Raw genomic sequence first — 18,145 nt, 5'->3', positions numbered from 1 at the left:
AGAAGGCCTAATTTTTGCCCCAAAGGGAAGCATTATCTTTGTCATTCTGAACAATAAACATGCAAGACCTATGGAGAATTATCTACTAACAATATGCACCCCTCAATTGAACACTGTCTTGTCTCCTTGAAAATATCACTGTGAGTACCCCACTCTGTCAGTCATATTCATTAATCTGACTGATAGAGATTGGGATTAAATCTATTCCATTTGTCTCATACTACATTTAATTAAGGATATTATCTATAGGACTTGACCAGCAGCATGAGGAAATATACAGTGTTAACATCAACTGCCTCAGACCAGACCACCTAAGCAAACTTTATAAACCATCTAGACTTACCTTAGAAATCAAGGTGTGTATCTACAAGATTGATCCAGATGGTTCAACCAACGTGATTGGTTTCCACAAATTGTGGTCCTAAGGATAGATGTCTCTAATCTGCCAGTCTGTAGTCCAGAGGGTAGCAGAATAAACAGCTTTAAACTGTTGAAAACAGCTCAAGAGACAGTGAACATAAAATAAGGTTCATTAAAGAGAGTATTGCTCTGCTGAGTTGAACAACCATGTCCTTGTCCAGCTCTGCATGGCTGGTGCTGTGGGTGAACAGTGTGGCCCAGTGGACACCAGCAGCTTTCAGCTTAGATGAGCCAATAGTGAACCAGGACCAGGCATTTAAGGCAGCCTCTGTGAATCAGGGTCCCTATTATGCCAGCAGCTTTGCTTCAGTTGGTGGAATAGAGCACAAAAATGTCTCCAATAAGATGATTATCTTTTTTTTATTTTCACATAAAGCAAAGATGCTATGGGGGTCAGGCCAGCAACATTACTGAATATATCATTTCAGCTTGACAAGTAAGGATGGTTGAAACCTTCCTTGTCAGCCATTGCTAGTCATTGAATCTAATTCAACTCAACCCCCAATGGTAATATTAGATTGGAAAGTCACAAAGCCTGCATGGCTCAGGTATTCAGTTTTGACTAGTGTCTCATAGCAAGCTGATTGCTGCTTTTAGAGGAGTGCACCTAGTAACTGTGTCAGGGAGGCTACAAATCTAAAACCCCAAGGGGCATCTCTGGGTTTAGAATGCCTCCCTCACCAGAGATTCCAATGAGCAAATCATCAGTCACAGCGACTGGAAGCTGAAAGAGGCGAGTAGTGTAGAGAGCACGCAACACTCTTTAGACGGCTTCCAGCACACCCTTTTAGTCTGGGCCTCAGCCAAAGAATGCTTGTTTGTGGACTAGCCAATATAACACTCCAAGTAGAATACAAATAAATAATATGATCATTGATAAATTATAATATAAGAATAAACTCTGCGTTTAACATACAACTGTAAAACTACTTTTGCCCACCCATGTTTACAGTAAGTGGCAGGATCATCCTTGCTGACACCATCTGTTTTAGCTTTGAGGACTCCTTGGATCAACTGCTATAGTCACATTGCTTTCTGGTTGAGCTTGTGTGACTTATTCCCTTTGACCAATTTGGATCTGACATACACAGGGGTAACTTTTTTAAAAAGGGGGCCACTGCAGTGTCATTATTTAAAAACAAATAAAACAAAAACAAGTCTTAAGTTCTTGCCTGGTTTTAACATAAAGCCTTGGGGAGTTTTTCAATTTGTTACTGAACAAATTTATCTAGATTTACTTGGGTCTATTTTTCATTCATTCATGGATCATTTTTATCAGCATTGCAAAGAGCATCCAGGGCAGCAAGAGGAATCTGTCTTTTTCACGGATATCGCTGAAAGGGCTGAACCTCCCTCATAGGAGGCATGAGCCACTGCAAAAATCTGAGACCATTCACTGTCATCTTTGAAAGGATCTAGGGATGACATGCTAGTCTGCAGAAGGGACTACGACATAATATGCCCCAATAATAGGCATCATATACCCCATCATATACCCCATATATCCCTCCGGTCTCATCTCCCAAGTTAACTAACCAACATTCTAATGGTTTGCCTGGTTTCTGCCTACAGTGGTCACGCACATCCCTCTCTTCTTCCTCAGCATACCTCTTTTGAATGAAACGTGGTAGAACCTTCTGCCACCAAAGCTCAGGACAAATGTTAGCACAGTTATTGCAGGCCTGAGGATGACCACCAGATGGGAGTTTTCATTCCCAACTTACAACACCCAGGGCATCACTTGGACAGTTAGTTATCTTTACTCCTACTTCCTAGTGTTTGGCCTGAAACCATCTCCTCAATTTCTCTTAATTAAAAGGCACCCTTTATCACCCGGTGGACCATACATGAACTCCCCTTTATGTCTGTTAGCTCCTGAGACCCTCAATTTTCCCCTTGAGGAAGCCTTGTCTCTGTTGGAATCACCTCTCGCAGGAAAATGAAAGGGTTTGAGATTTCTACCCGACTAACAAGTTATTCTGCCTCTCTTTCATGAATGTTCAAATAATAATAAACAAACAAACAAACCTCTTGGATGTACACAATGGACTTTATTATTTCCAATGTCTCTAATAGTCAGAGTGTCAGTGTTCACACTGGTTCACCAAGCTTCCGTTCACACAGAGGAGCACATCTTATGGGTTACAGTACAAGGGAGTAAACATGAGTTAGAGAAACTGAGTTCTTTGTGGTAAGTAGAATGCATGCCTGATTTTTACCAAAAGGGAAACATGCTTTTATTATACTGAACAGTAGCAAAAACAAACAACAATGATAAGAACAAAAAAAAGAAAAAAACCTGACAAAAAAAAACAAAACAAACAAACAAACAAAAAACCCAAAAACAAGCAAACCAAAACCAAAAAGCTGTTATTGGCTCCAGAAGGAGCAACTATATGTTTCTCCTGAGGCCATGCTAACATCCTTAAAGCAACAGTCCAGAACAAAGGCTTGTATCTCTTCTCATAGGGCATGCAGACACAGGAAAAGACCCAGGGAGAATTGTATACTAACAACATTACTATGTAACAATGCATAAAAGCCAGTGTTCTCCCTCTGGCTTTGTCTCTGTCTCCATCTCTCTCCTTCTCTCTTCTTTCTCTCTCTGAAAGAAAATTCTGAAGAAATGTTTTTGAGGTGTCTTACAGCTTTAAAATGTTTCCTAAAATTTTTCAGGATTTTCATTTGGTATGAACCTGAGAATTTCTTGAACAACTGACAGGATGAAAAAACTACCTTTTCAGTAATTCTTAAATGGGAAACAGAATGAATTCTAATCATATTAATAAAATAGATAAGAAGAATGACTGTATAGAATAAATGGGAGACTGACATGTGGGGATATTGAACATCACAGAATTAGGAGCATCATGTGTAGCTAAGCAGATAATCAGGGTGAGGAAATAGGCTGGGATGAGAAAGTTTGGCAAACATTTGACAAAAGAAAACAATTTGAGTTAAATTTACAAATGAAAAGAAATCCAGTCAGTTAAGGTGATGGAGGATGAGGGTAAAGCAGTCCCACTTTACTGAGCAAGGTAATAAGTCTGCTCAGAGTATTCTGAACCCTGGAATTTTAGAGACTAAAGATTTAAGGTGGCTATAAAAGAATGAATTGTGGTAGTTGACATAGGAAGGATGAATAAGGATATCAATTGAAGCCTACTCAACGTTAGAAAAATCTGGCAATGTATCAGAGATGATGGTAGTCAAAACTATAAATGGAAGAAGAAAAAAAATCCTCTTTGGAATTTTTCAGTACAGAAGTTGTTGAACTCACTTGGAAGTGGGGTGTTTTGGACAGCCTGCTATTTCACAGGACATAAAGATCTTCTCTAGTGGGAGGTAACAGATCAAGCCCTCCCAGCTCCTGTCTGAAGATGTATGTGGCACAAGCTTAGGAAATGCTTATTATTATAGTATTTTTATTGTACCATAAATATTCATAGCATCATACCACAGAGGAAAATTGTGCCAAAACAGAGATAGAACTCCAACATCAATGAGCTTATGGAGCAATGTTATATGCAGGAAGAACAGAAGGAGAAATGTGATATACTGGCTTTTAATTTTTATTTGAGACTGATGCTCATGGCTATCTGGAGCCAGCCTCATTAGTAGAGGAGAAAAATAAATTACATTCCTATAATAGGGAAGTGCACTACAGATTCCAAACTCTAGTTTTGGCCAGCTATTTATTGCATAAATATGAGGATGTTATAACTATTACCATTTATAATTATGCTTTTTAGTCAGGTTTTGTTTTCCCTTTTATAAAAATAAACACATTTAATGTACAAGAGACATTGAATTAGGCCAGCTTAACTATTCTCTCAAGAGAAAATGCCTTTGTATGGTCAAGGGTTTTACATAGGGTGTATATACGAGTAGTTCCTTTTGATATTTCTATCTGGGTCTGTCTTAAAACTGAGAACTAAAAGAGGCAAATGGAGAAGTGAACAGATCAAGAATTAGTCTTCTTAAAATATATTTTGCATCTCAAGTATGATTCCATAATGAAATGCATTTCATTTGTGCTTAGCTATCTCAGAAGCCTCCTTCTGCAATTGTCTCAAATCTTGCTGCCTGTGCAGTCTATCTTGCAACAAAATCTAAATTAATTTGTACCTGTATTATAGAAGCTAAACACACCTGAAAAGTAGTCCAGCGGAAAGGCATCTGTGTACAGTGTCCTGTATACAACAAAGCAGATCTGCTTTGCATTGCAACTTAGAAATCCAGTTCTATCTGTACCTTTGTGCAGACATAAGCATATGGTGAAATTGGCTGAATTCTAGGAGTGTGGGTTCGGTTTTATTTTCCTTGCAACATCTCTAGGGAAACCACTGAAGGAAGGTGTATTGTCAAATAAATAATATAATAGCTAACATTTATTTAGTCTTTTCAATGTATCGGGCATAAAATAAACATTTGTTTGCAATTTCTTATTTAATTCTAACCACAGTCCTATGAGGCCGGTACTATTATCTAGGATCTTCATTATAAACACATGAGAAAATGCAGGTTTAGATGGTCGCATAGCTATTCTGAACTCTTAAGCCTGATAAATGATATTATCAGTACTTAGGCCAAGTTCTCTATGACCTTGGAGTTCAAGTTCTTCATCAAGATCTGTGCATAAAAACACCCAAACACAGTCTAGGATGCTGCCAAGAAATAAATCTAAAATTGATTAGAAAATAAAGATGAGGCATGCAATTCAGTTAACTTGATTTGTTAGAACATATTATTTACAAATGTTTTCTCTTACATCCTTCCATATTGGAAAGTTATCTTCATCAAGAGCCCTGGGTAGCGGAGTGGAAATCCAGCTTGGAAAGCTGCCCTGCAAACATCAGCTGCTGCTTCAAGTGGGACCTGGCATCTAGTGGGAGGTTCGGTGTGAGACCTCAGCCCTTTCAGAACCTCACACTCAGTCCATGATTGTAACCCCAATAAGAACTTCAGAATATCAACTTTATAGCGGAGTCTCTCAGCAATAGCTTTTAAAGAGAATTTTGAATTAGCAAAATACCTTAAAAAGATTTTAAGTTAAATATAGAGTCCATGTTTAGGCATGTCATTGTGTACACAGCAGTCATACTTAGGAATTGGCTATATATTGATGAGAAATAAATTTTAATCTTATACAGTGATTTACTCAAAAAAGCGTTTAAATTGTCTATATAATAAGTGCAGGCAAAACAAGCACAATTATGTTGTTTAATTGTGCTCAATTATCTTCCTGAGAAAATAAAATGAACTGACTGTTTGATGAAATAAATTATTATCACAACTTTGTATGAAGGCTAAAAGACAAAAGTATTAAATATAACTATAACTATAATAATTTGTTAATATATACACAAAGTAAAAAGACATACATTATAAAATAAAATATATAAATGTGTGTGGAGGTTGAAGAGTAAAAATGTAGAATTTTAGTATCCATTAAGGTTATCAGGTTAAAATAGTTATAATCCTAATATATAAAAAACCAGGGGCCGTCATGACCAAAACAACCATATGGACGCATGGGGTGACCAGGCCAGCAGGGGGTTTAGTGAGGGATGACCAAACGACTGAACAGCAGGCTATGTGGGGAGACCAGGCTGGTAGGGGGTGCAGTTGGGAGTGGTCAGGCCAGCAGGGGAGGCAGTTAGGGGTGATCAGGCTGGCAGAGGGGGCAGTTATGGACAATCAGTCAGACAGGCAAGTGAGCAGTTAGGAGCCAGCTGTCCCCCATTGTGAGAGGGGTGCCCAACTGTCAGTTTAGGCCCAATCTCTGGGATCAGGCCTAAACCGGTAGTCAGACATCCAGGGGGTCCCAGATTGGAGATGCTGCAGGCTGGGCTGATGGGACCCCCCCCATACATGAATTTCATGCACTGAGCCTCTAGTTATGTTTTATGTAAGCCTCATGATAACCACAAAGCAAAAACCTATAGTAGATACACAAAAAATCAAGAGAAGGGAGTCTAAGCATACCACTACAGAAAATTATCACATAAAGGAGGGGAGCAAAAGGAGAAGAATGGAACAAAGTAATTATAAAGCAGCCACAAAACCACTAACAACATGGCAGTCGTAAGTTAATATGTGTCAATAATTACCTTATACCTAAATGGACTAAATTCTCCAATTCAAAGACATAGTGTGGTGAATGCATAAAAAACATACATAAGTATATGCTGAGGAGACTAACTTCAAATTTAAGGACACTCACAAACTAAAAGTGAAGGGATGAAAAAAGATATTCTATGAAAATGAAAACCCAAATCGGGCAGGGGTAAACATATAGTTGTATCAGAGAAAATAGACGTTAAGACAGACTGTAATAAGAGACAAAGAAAAGACAAAACAAGATGGGGATCTACTGCAGGATCTTATAAGAATTGCAGGCATCACCAAGGTCAGGAGGGCCCTTGGAGATGACCTGCAGGCACTTAAGACAGAATTTACAACAGGAATGATTTTTACCAATGGAAGCTATGGCAATCCAGAAACTGAGTGATAATACCTCCCAGCCCTCATCTCTAATAGCATTGATCATAAGAATCCCCACTGTGGCACCACAAGTGATGGAACTCTTTGATGCAGCTATAGAGCATCTTTATGTGAAAGATATGATAAAAATTTTTCTAAATAAATAATACGGGACTGCAGTATTAGAAGCTGACAAGGGAAAAATTCCAAATGTTCAACAAGAATACCACTAGTGAATATATAGATTTCTTAACAGATGAAATGATTGTCATGATATGGAGATGTAGGAACTGGCCAGAAGAACACTATGCAATGGTTGTACTGATTTTTATTTATTTATTTATTTTGCCTATTCCAGTACAAACAAAATTACAATTGAAACGTTAATGAATTCCTGTCTGTGAAGAAGAGACTATAGAATTCTGTTGGCAAAAGCAGCATTTTGAATAAATAAAAGGTTTGCTGCAGCTGACCACCCTAAATTGTTTAATAGTTAAAGGATTTTATAAGGACATTACTTTGTCTAAGTGGAAGTGTCAAGTTTACGTCTTTTCTATTGTTACTTTTAAGAAAACATTTTATATTGGATGAAATCCATGAAGTTAATACAGAATTTAAAGTATTGTTTGAATCTTTATTGTGACTAGATTTTGCATTGAGTTAAAAAGCAACAAACTAGCTAAAATTAGGTATTAGCCTTACCTCCCATAGATATTCCTCTGGGAAAAGATTGAGTCCCTGACTCCAGAAGTTGAATTTTATCAAACTAAAGTTTGTCCTAGCATACTCACTCTCAGCTGTAGTTTCAGTTTATAAAGACAAAAATAATTAGCATATTGCTACTATTCCTTTATTAAACAAAACAAAAATATGTTTATTTTTTCCTCTAAAAGATATTTTCTTATATTTTGATAGAGAAGTTCTACCTGACCTCTCCATAAGTTTATTTGAAAAGAGCACCAACTATCAATCCAAAGTGTTCTGCTAAAAAGGCAGGAAACAAATTAAGCACAGTGTTTGCTTAAAAGTTCACACTACAATTTTTTATACAATCCCTTCATTCTTTATATTCTGTAAACCCTGGGTGGATATCGATAATATATATTTTCCTCTAAGTACTGCTTTTACAGCATCTCACAAATTTTGTAAGTTGCGTTTTCATGTAGATAAACATATTTTAACATTTCTCTTGAAATTCTTTCCCCCCAATACTACTACTAGTTAATTAACACCTATAAAATACAAACTATGTGCTGGATCCTACTCTGTTTTTTATATATTACTCAATGTTGCCTCATGACATTCTCATGATATATATATAATTACTATCTTCCTTGTAGAGAAGATGAACCAGTCACAGGGAGGATAAGTGACTTTCTCAAGGCCACATAACTGATAATTGTCTGTCATAAAAGATATTGGATAAAGACAGCATGTTAATCAACTGTCTCAATATCATTCCCCACATAATCTCAAAGAATCAGTGCCTCTATTACATTCCTCTTCATCATTGATAGAAATGAACATTTTTCTGCTTTTTTGTTGTTTTGTATATTTTCTCATGCTTACCGGTGATCTGTAGTTGGATTTATGCCCTCTATATTTATCATCTGTCTTTTTCTGGTGTGTGCAACAGTGATAGGATCCAGCAGCAGATCTGTATGATGGCACCAGTGGTACCAATGGGACATCCAAACAACTGTGATTCTTCAACATAAGCTTGGCTGTGGTTCCTCTGACAAAGCTTCAGTTGTTTTCTGCCCATTTTCCTAGTAGGTCTTGTGTCCTGCCAGCTAATTCTGTGAGCTACCCAACATTCTCTCCATGCATTTATTTTCTTCTTTTATTAGCTAGAGCTGCTTTTTCTGCTCACAACCAAGATCTGTAACTGAACAGTTGTTACCAAGGAATGGAGTGCATTAGCTCCCCGCAAGGGATTGTGGGGATCACCAATTGTTTATCTGGCATAGCTGGGTCAAAAACTAGTCAAAATCTTGCTTAAATGCCAAGACAGGAATTCAACAGCAATAAAAAAGCTAATCAAATCATTGCCTGTGGTCACCTGGCATCAAGTGCTCATTGCAGGCATGACTTTGGGGAATTGAGTTGCTCCAACCCCAGAACAGAAGGATGTACACAAGGAATTTATGGACTTACAAAAGGGGCAGCAGCTTTGAACATCAATGGGCAGCTTAAAGAAAGAGAATGACAAGTTAAAATCCTTGAATTCTAGGCTCATAGCACTGACTGAATCCAGGGAGTTCCTAGGATCAAGATAAAAGAACCTCTTATCTTTTGTTGCTGCAGGGACTGAGCTGGTTAAAAACAAAATGTGGTCTTAGAGATAGTAAAAGCACTACCAGTGGAATTCTGAGTTTTTCGTTCTTGCTTATGTAAAAATTAGAGAATTGGTAGGAAAAGAGTATGTTGCCATGATAGCCTAAACACAAACTCCCACTGATAGTCCACTGTCACTGGAGAGCATACTGAGAATTCCCTCATACCTCTCCCTAAAGACACCTGTAGCCAGGGTGCGGGTTCTCTGGGGATAGAGACATGCACAAATCTTTGGGAGATGCTTATACACAGATCTTAAGAATCTGTGAATCCATTGTGCCTAATGGAATGATTTCCTTCCTTCCTTCCTTCCTTCCTTCCTTCCTTCCTTCCTTCCTTCCTTCCTTCCTTCCTTCCTTCCTTCCTCCCTCTCTCTCCCTCTTCTTTCTGACCTACAAAGCCACTTGTAAAGCTCATGAAGCAAAATAATGTCATAAGAAGTCCAGTTTTCTCTAAGGCTAGTATATCATGTAGTAGAGCTTGACAATTGTTTCACATTGTGTCAGAAAGGGAACTAGCAGAATCTATGTGAAGGGATTATTGACTTTTCTAGGTAATAAGGAATCTCACAGAAACTGAACTTGGGGATTAATGACAAGGACTTGGGGGAGAGAGGAGAAGCAAGGATGAATTACTTGAAATAGGCTTAGAACATAAAGAATATCCATGCTACATGTTAACTCAAAGGCATTCCCACTCATAATAATTAGCTGGGAAGAGAACCCGCTCTCTCAATGTTAATGATCTCCCTTCTGTATAAACTTTAGAATTTCCTTAATGAACAATATGGCTATGGTGATAAATATGGGTGCTATTTACAAGTACAAAAACATAAGATTCCCCTTACCAGTATATTAGAATGTATTTCCAAAAGTAGTATATCAGAACCTACAATATTATACTATATGTTTGAATATTACTTTTATTTTTTATTACTTTTGTCATGGAGGGTTTTTGTGATGTGGATTAGATACTTATTCTGGACTTCAATTTATATTTGATTTTTTGATTCATCATGCCTCAAGTCAGCATTACCATGAATGTCTTAGACAACTGAATGCCTTATTCAACATCATTACATCTATCACAATTTCTTCCAAATGAGAAGCTTAACTTCCCCTGGGGGAAAACACACACACATACACACACACACACACACACACGAGAATGAGATAATGACCTTAGGTTAGTTTAGTTTTATCAGATACCTCCTTGAAGAACCTAAATGGCACCAGATCATAGGATGCTGCCAATTATTTGAAACTTTGATTTGTATATGGTAGTATTTCTTTTATAGTCAGTATGCATGGATCCAAAAATGAAGGAATAGAATTGGAATTAGCACCTCTCCCAAAGAGACATACTCAACCATTCCATTGTTTTTATTCCCACTACTGAAATTATGGGAACTACTGGTTTAGAAATTAGTAATAACCAAGTGAGAAATGTTCTTCCAAGGGATTCAGCAATGGATGTAAGCAATGCATCCAGGTAATTTAGAGTCTCATGACAATGTGTCAGTAGGTAAAAATGGAGATACAGTATATTGGATGAGATAATAGATCCAGAAAATCTATAGGGAAGAGTGTTGATGATGCATGAAGGCATCAAAGAGGATGTGCATCTGGCTGATTCCTGGGGAATTTTCGTACAACAATTTCTAGTTGTGAAATACCGAGACTCTATACAGATAAGAATAGCAAGAGCTCAGAATCCCTAGACACCCAGAGCAGGGCACTGACCTAAGTTACACCATCTGGATGCCCAATTTTTAATTTTGAGAACATGTTACAAATAAGGATTTGTTAAAAATTGATTGACCATAGTTGTTTCCATGACAGCAGTGCCCAGTGACAGCACAACTAGTATAGAGGTATCCAGGGGCCACAGAGCAGGTGACACCAGGGAATTCCTCTGGTGAAACCTACTTGATGCTTAAGCCTGATATGTAATCTTTGATTTTTCAATATGTGACTCTCCAATTTTTATTCAGCTCCAACCTCAAAATATCCTGCAATGGAATACTTCGTCCGACTCTACAGAGCTCTTTACATGCCACTCCTAAAGCTGATATTATTCCCTCTTCCATGGTACTTCTCATATCATTTATAATTACTTTATTATATTAACTGTCCTATTAGAAACTGGACTAAAACTTTCCTGTGGTTAAGACAGTGTAGCCTCACTCAAGGCCTGGTGTAGAGTAAGAACTCTGAACTGTGATTCCACTAAATGTGTGTCCTTGATTTTCTGGCCATTGCTCTATGCCAATCGACAATGTATCACCTCTGGACGCAAACTCTCTTCTAGACTCTGCTTTGTGATGCCGGGGCTGAAAATCTGCAAACTGTATTTTGCTTTGCTAGTTTCCTCTCTGCAAATCTTGGCCAGGAGAAAGCAGTAGAGGGAGCTGTACGGATGGAGGGGGAGGAGGACCTTGGTCCATCTTCTTTGCATGCGTTGGTTTCCTGTTCACTGGCTGTCCCACTCAGCATTGGCCTAGCCAGTGATGGCGAACCTATGACACGCGTGTCAGACGTGACACGCAAACTCATTTTTTGGTTGATCTTTCTTTGTTAAATGGCATTTAAATATATAAAATAAATATCAAAAATATGTCTTTGTTTTACTATGGTTGCAAATATCAAAAAATTTCTATATGTGACACGGCACCAGAGTTAAGTTAGGGTTTTTCAAAATGCTGACACGCCGAGCTCAAAAGGTTCACCATCACTGCCTCATCTCACCTCTTCCCCTTGGCAGCCATAGTTTGTTTCAGTAAAATGTTGAATTGAGTTTTCAGTTTTTCAGCTCTTGCAGAACCAGCCTCGATGTGTTCCTGCAGAATTTTTTGCACCTGCTGCTGCTGCTCAGCATCCCACTTCAGAGGTGTGGGTCCTAGTCCCATGAGGTTTCCCCTCCAAGAGAAGAGACACCAGCCTAGATCCAGCAGCACCTCTTTTCCACGGTCTGAGTTTCAGCCCACAGGATCCCTTCTCCCAATCAGTTTCTACATTCTCACCCCGGGCCCCAGGATGGGGGCTGAAGCCTATAGAAACTCCTCATATAATAATTTAATTTTTCTTTTTTCCTTTTAAATTCTTTAATACCTAGTTAATCATTTTTATATAAAACTATTTCTGTTAAAATAATTGATTACTGTCCTGAGCAGAGCTGGACTGGGACAAACTCTTTCCCAGGGTAGGAGGTGTAAAAGCATGTTTGAAGGTACCCTAAATTTCTACTTTGGCCAATTTAAATCCTAAGCCCTGAACGGTGCATTTCCCTGATTGTGCTTCTGCATGTGATATACTACTGACTCAGAGAACTAGAAAAACACAGGTGCTGAGGCCAATTTGAATTGTATTTTCAGTGTTCACAATCAAAACAGGTAATGAGGATATCCGTGTGTCATTCTCTGTGTTTTTGTATTGTTTGAATAATTTACAAGAATAATCGTGTATCAATCAAGGTCCTGCAGAAAACAGATTACATATTCAAATTGAGTAATTTGAGATGAATTTAATTAAAAAACTTTTTTACAAAATCTATGGCAGCGTATAGGGAAATCAAGAGAGATAATGCCGTACCCTAGGCTGAGTAACGGGGAGAGACCTGTTTCCACCCTTAGATCTGAAAGGACTGAAGCCCTTAGAGTGATCTGTCAGCAAAAATCACCTGTCAGGAGCTGGGACCTTTGGCTGAGGTGCAAGTGAAGCTGAAGAGCAGGAGCTAGGGAACAAATTCCTCCACCCACCTCTGATCTCCTGCCAGGGATGCCCATGAGCCCAGCTCTACTGGAAACCCAAAGTCCAGAGAGGATTGCTTGATGCTGTTCACAGAGGCCAGTCTCTGGGGGTCCAGCACCGTAGAGAAGGAAGGACAGGGGAGCTGGAGGAGAGAATGGGGGGTATCTTGCACAAATGGGTTAATTGCAATGTAATTAAAATGTTTTTAATAACAGCGACACATTCAGGAAAAATCCTTTTGAATAAATGAAGAAAATATACTGAGGGCAGGGAGGGGGAGGGGTGGGAAGAGGAGAGAAGCACCTTTACAAAACATTTCTGGAAGCACTTAAGTTAAATGTCAAAGAGAAGCTCTCTGTCATCTGAAAAGATGAAGGAAACTGGAAATATAAGCGTCCTCAGTAACATTTTTATTTTTATCAATAAATACAGATTTTTAACTAACTTATGTCTTGATTCAGGAAAGCACGTTAGTGCTAAAAAGTATAAAGAAACACTGAAATAGTTGGAAAAATACCTTCACATATAACACACACAGACACACACACACACACACATATGTTTAACATTTCAAAATAAAATATGTGATTGCAGAGCATTTATAATTAATTAATTTGTTTTCATAACCCTTTAGAGCATATTTCTAGGATAGATGACTGCACAATGCTGTGCATGATTTATTTATAAACTACTAATGAAGACATATCTAATCATCATAATTAATTGGTATTTTTGTGCTTTGGGGATAATCACAAAATATTTCATATTCTGGTACAAAGTAAACCTGGCAATGGGGCAGACATTTAGGACAAACCCTGCTGTTGTTTCTAATGTACAGCTCTGTTATATTTATTTATTTATTTATTTATTTATTTATTTATTACTTCTGGCTGTTATTATACAATGCCAAGACAAGTAGTCCATTTAGTCAATCCATTTTTTTAAAAAATATATATATTTTTATTGATTTCAGAGAGGAAGGGCGAGGGAGAGAGATAGAAACATCAATGATGAGAGAGAATCACTGATCGTCTGTCTCCTGCACAACTTACACTGGGGATTGAGTCTGAGCCCAGGCATGTGCCCTGACCTGGAATTATACCATGACCTCCTGGTTCATAGGTCAATTTTCAACCACTGAGAAACGCCAGCTGGGCATCAGTCCAGTTTTAAAAGAATTTTCTTGAATAAATCAACAAACAAAAAGTAACCAGGGGAATCATATTTGGCACAGAAGATAAAAACTTAAGTTGCTTATAAAATTTTTGTGTTGTATTATGGTCAGGTAGCCAGACATACTATTTAGAAGGATTTTCATTATCTTGAAGTCAAAGCAGAATTTTGAAGGAATTTTGTCATTGTAAGATCAAAAAATAATTTTTTTCCTTCAAACTTAATTGTTAATTTTAATTTCTTTTTTTATGTATGTAAAAGTAATATGAAGTAATTGTTATGGAACAGATCAGTATTTTATTTGTACTGTCCACTTTCTACAGTTATATGGAGTTTGTTTTTCACATAGTCTTTTTAATTTTATTTTTCAATTATAGTTTACATTCAATATTATTTTGTATTAGTTTCAAGTATACAGCACAGTGGTTAGATAATCATATACTTTACAAAATGTTTTCCCTGATATTCCCAGTAACTATATTCCCTATGTTGTACTTTACATCCCTGTGACTATTTGGTAACTATCAATTTGTACTCTCTCTCTCTCTCAATCTCTCTCTCTCTCAATCTCTCTCTCTCTCTCTCTCTCTCTCTCTCTCTCCATATATATACATATAAATATATATATACTAGGGGCCCAGTGCACGGAATTCGTGCACTGGGTGTGGGGGCGGGGGGAGTGTCCCTCAGCCCAGCCTGCTCCCTCTCACATACTGGGAGCCCTCAGGCGTTGACCCCCATCACCCTCCAATCGCAGGATTGGCCCCTTGCCCAGGCCTGACGACTCTGACAGAGGTGTCAGGCCTGGGCAGGGGACCCCCAGAACCCTCCGATTGCTGGCTCTGCCCCTTGCCCAGGCCTGATGCCTCGGCCAGAGGCGTAGACCCCCATCACCCTCCGATCGCCTGATCGGCCCCTTGCCCAGGCCTGACGCCTCCGCCAGAGGTGTCAGGCTTGGACAGGGGACTCCCATCTTCCCCCGATCACTGGCTCTGGCCCCCGCCCAGGCCTGAGGCCTCTGGCCCAGGAATCATGCCTGGGCAGGGGACCCCCATCTCCCTCTGATCGCTTGCTCCACCCCCCGCCCAAGCCTGACGCCTCTGACCCAGGCTTCAGGCCTGGGCAAGGGGACCATCATATCCCCCCAATCTCCGGCTCAGCCCCCTGCCCAGGCCTGATGCCTCGGCCAGAGGAGTTGACCCTCATCACCCTCCGATCACCAATCACCGGATCGGCCCCTTGACCAGGCCTGAGGCCTCTGGCAGAGGTGTCAGGCCTGGGCAGGGGACCCCCAGCTCCCCGCGGTTGCAGGCTCTGCCCCTGCCCAGGCCTAACGCCTCTGGCTGAGGCGTCCGGCTCAGACAGTGGGGACCCGCAGCTGCAGCGGCCCCGCGATCGTGAGCTCCGCTTTAGGCCCAGGAAAGGGACCCCTAGCTCCCGGGACTGCCAGCTTCGACCGTGCCCAGCTCCCATCGCTGGCTTGACCCCTACTTCCTGCTATCACTGGCCAGGGTGGCAAAGGTGCCTGATTCTCTGATCATGGCTGGGGGGCAGGGCAAAGGCGGCCCCAGGGCCGCCTTTGCCCTGCCCTCCAGCTCTTAGCTCCCCCCTGGGTTTCCGATCACTGTCAGTGGCAGGGGGCTTCTTCCTGCTTTCCCTTTCGCCTCCCTGCATTGTGCCTACATATGCAAATTAACCGCCATCTTGTTGGCAGTTAACTGCCAATCATAGTTGGCAGTTAATTTGCATATAGCCCTGATTAGCCAATGAAAAGGGTATCGTTGTACGCCAATTACCATTTTTCTCTTTTATTAGTGTAGATATATATATATATATCTCCATACTAGAGGCCCGGTGAACAAAAATTTGTGCACTCGGGGGGAGGGGGGTCCCTCAGCCCGGCCTGTGCCCTCTCACTGTCTGGGACCCCTCAGGAGATAACGCCCTGCTGGCTTAGGCCTGCTCCTGGGTGGCAGAGAACAGGCCCAATCCCTAGGTGCAGCCCCTGGTCGGGCTCAGAACAGGGCTGATTGGGGAGGTGGGGCGCCACCCCCTGTCATGCACAGAGCAGGGCGGATTGGGAGGTTGCGATGCCACCCTCATTCATGCTCAGTGTAGGGCCTATTGGGGGGTTGGGGCACTGCCCCCTGTCACACTCAAGGCAGGGTCGATGGGGAGGTTGGGGCACCACCCCCTGTCATGCACAGAGCAGGGCCAATCAGGGTGTTGGGGCGCTGCCCCCTGTCACACTCAGGGCAGGGCTGATGGGGAGGTTATGGCTCTACCCCGTCACACACAGAGCAGGGCCCGTGAGGGGGGGTTGGGGTGCTGCACCCTGTCACACACAGAGCCTCAGGGCAATCAGGGGATTGGGGAGCTCCCCCCTATCAGGCACAGAGCAGGCCTGATCAGGGGGGTTGGGGCGCCTTCCCCTGTCAGGAACAGAGCAGGGCGGATAGGGAGGTTTTGGACCCGCCCCTTGTCACACACAGAGCTGCAGGGCGATCAGGGGGTTTGGGCGCTGCCCCCTGTCATGCTGATCCCGGTGCCGGGAGGCCTCGTGGCTCCGCTGATCCCGGTGCTGGGAGGCATATTACCCTTTTACTATATAGGATAGAGGCCTGGTGCACGGGTGGGGGCCAGCTGGTTTGCCCTGAAGGGTGTCCTGGATCAGGGTTGGGGTTCCACTTGGGTGCCTGGCCAGCCTGGGTGAGGGGATGATGGCTGTGTGCAGCTGGTCACACCCCCTTCAGGGTGGGGGTCCCCACTGGGGTGCCTGGCCAGTTTGGGTGAGGGGCTGAGGGCTGTTTTCAGGCTGGCGGGTGACTGAAGCTCCAAACCACTCCTTTTTTTCTTTTTTTTTTTTTTATTCTGGGCCAGTTTTAGCTCTGAGGCTTGGCTCTAGCTCTGAGGCCTTGGCTGCTGAAAGCAGGTATCTGGTTTGTTTGTGTTCTATAATCAAAACACTGTTTCATCTCCAGCTCTGAGATCCCGGCTGGCCTAAAGCAGGTTTCTGGAGTTTGTTTAGATTCTATATTTGTAACAATGTTTCAAACTGCAAGCTCAGAGGCCGGCAGCGGCAGGCGGGGAACGTTGGCTTCCCCTGTCACTGAAGCAAGCAAGCCTCAAGTTTGCTTCAAGCTGCCTGGCAGCCAGCCGCCATCTTGGCTGGCAGTTAATTTGCATATTGCCCTGATTAGCCAATGGGAAGGGTAGCGGAGGTACGGCTAATTACCATGTTCCTCTTTTATTAGATAGGATAATTGATTTCAGAGAGGAAAGGGAAAGGATAGAGTATCATTGATCAGCTGCCTCCAGTACACCCCACACTGGGGATTGAGCCTGAACCTGCAACCTGGGCATGTGCCCTGACCAGGAATTGAACCGTGACCTCCTGGTTCATAGGTTGACGCTCAACCACTGAACCACACCAGCCGGGCTCAATTTGTACTTCTTAATGCCTTACGTTTTTTCACCTAGTTCCCCATCCCCTCTCTCCTCTGGCAACCTGTCTCTGAGTCTGTTTCAATTTTGTTTGCTTGTTTGTTTTGTTCTTTAGGTTCCATGTATAAGTTAAATCATATGGTGTTTATCTTTCTCTGGCTGACTTATTTCACTTAGCATAATACTCTCTAGGTCCATCAATACTTTTGAAAACAGTAAGATTTCATTGTGTGTGTTTTTTAACAGCTGAGTAGTATTCCATTGTGTAAAGTATCCTACTGCTTTTTCGGAAGCAGACACTTGGGCTACTTCCAATTCATGGCTATTGTAAATGAATTTAAAGATGCATACATTCTATCAAGGAAAACCCTCAGAGTACTTTCTCTCATGTTTGGATACTGGAATAGTATGAAATTATACAAAGAGGAAAGATGGATATCAAATATCTTTTTTGTTATGGACAGAAGTCAGGTTTAGGATATAGATTATATTTTCAGGATTAGTCTAGTCCTGCCCCTCCATTAGCAGACAGCCCC

General features: G+C 41.1%; 1 pseudogene; it reads left to right on the top strand.

Moving 5' to 3' along the window:
- Positions 1-567: 567 nt before the first annotated feature.
- LOC132237578 (activator of 90 kDa heat shock protein ATPase homolog 2-like) lies at positions 568-7,497 on the top strand (annotated as a pseudogene).
- The last annotated feature ends 10,648 nt before the right edge of the window (positions 7,498-18,145 follow it).

This window comes from Myotis daubentonii, chromosome 6 (assembly GCF_963259705.1).
Source record: "Myotis daubentonii chromosome 6, mMyoDau2.1, whole genome shotgun sequence".
Classification (NCBI taxonomy): Eukaryota; Metazoa; Chordata; class Mammalia; order Chiroptera; family Vespertilionidae; genus Myotis; species Myotis daubentonii.
This window is presented reverse-complemented; position numbering and strand designations above follow the sequence as displayed.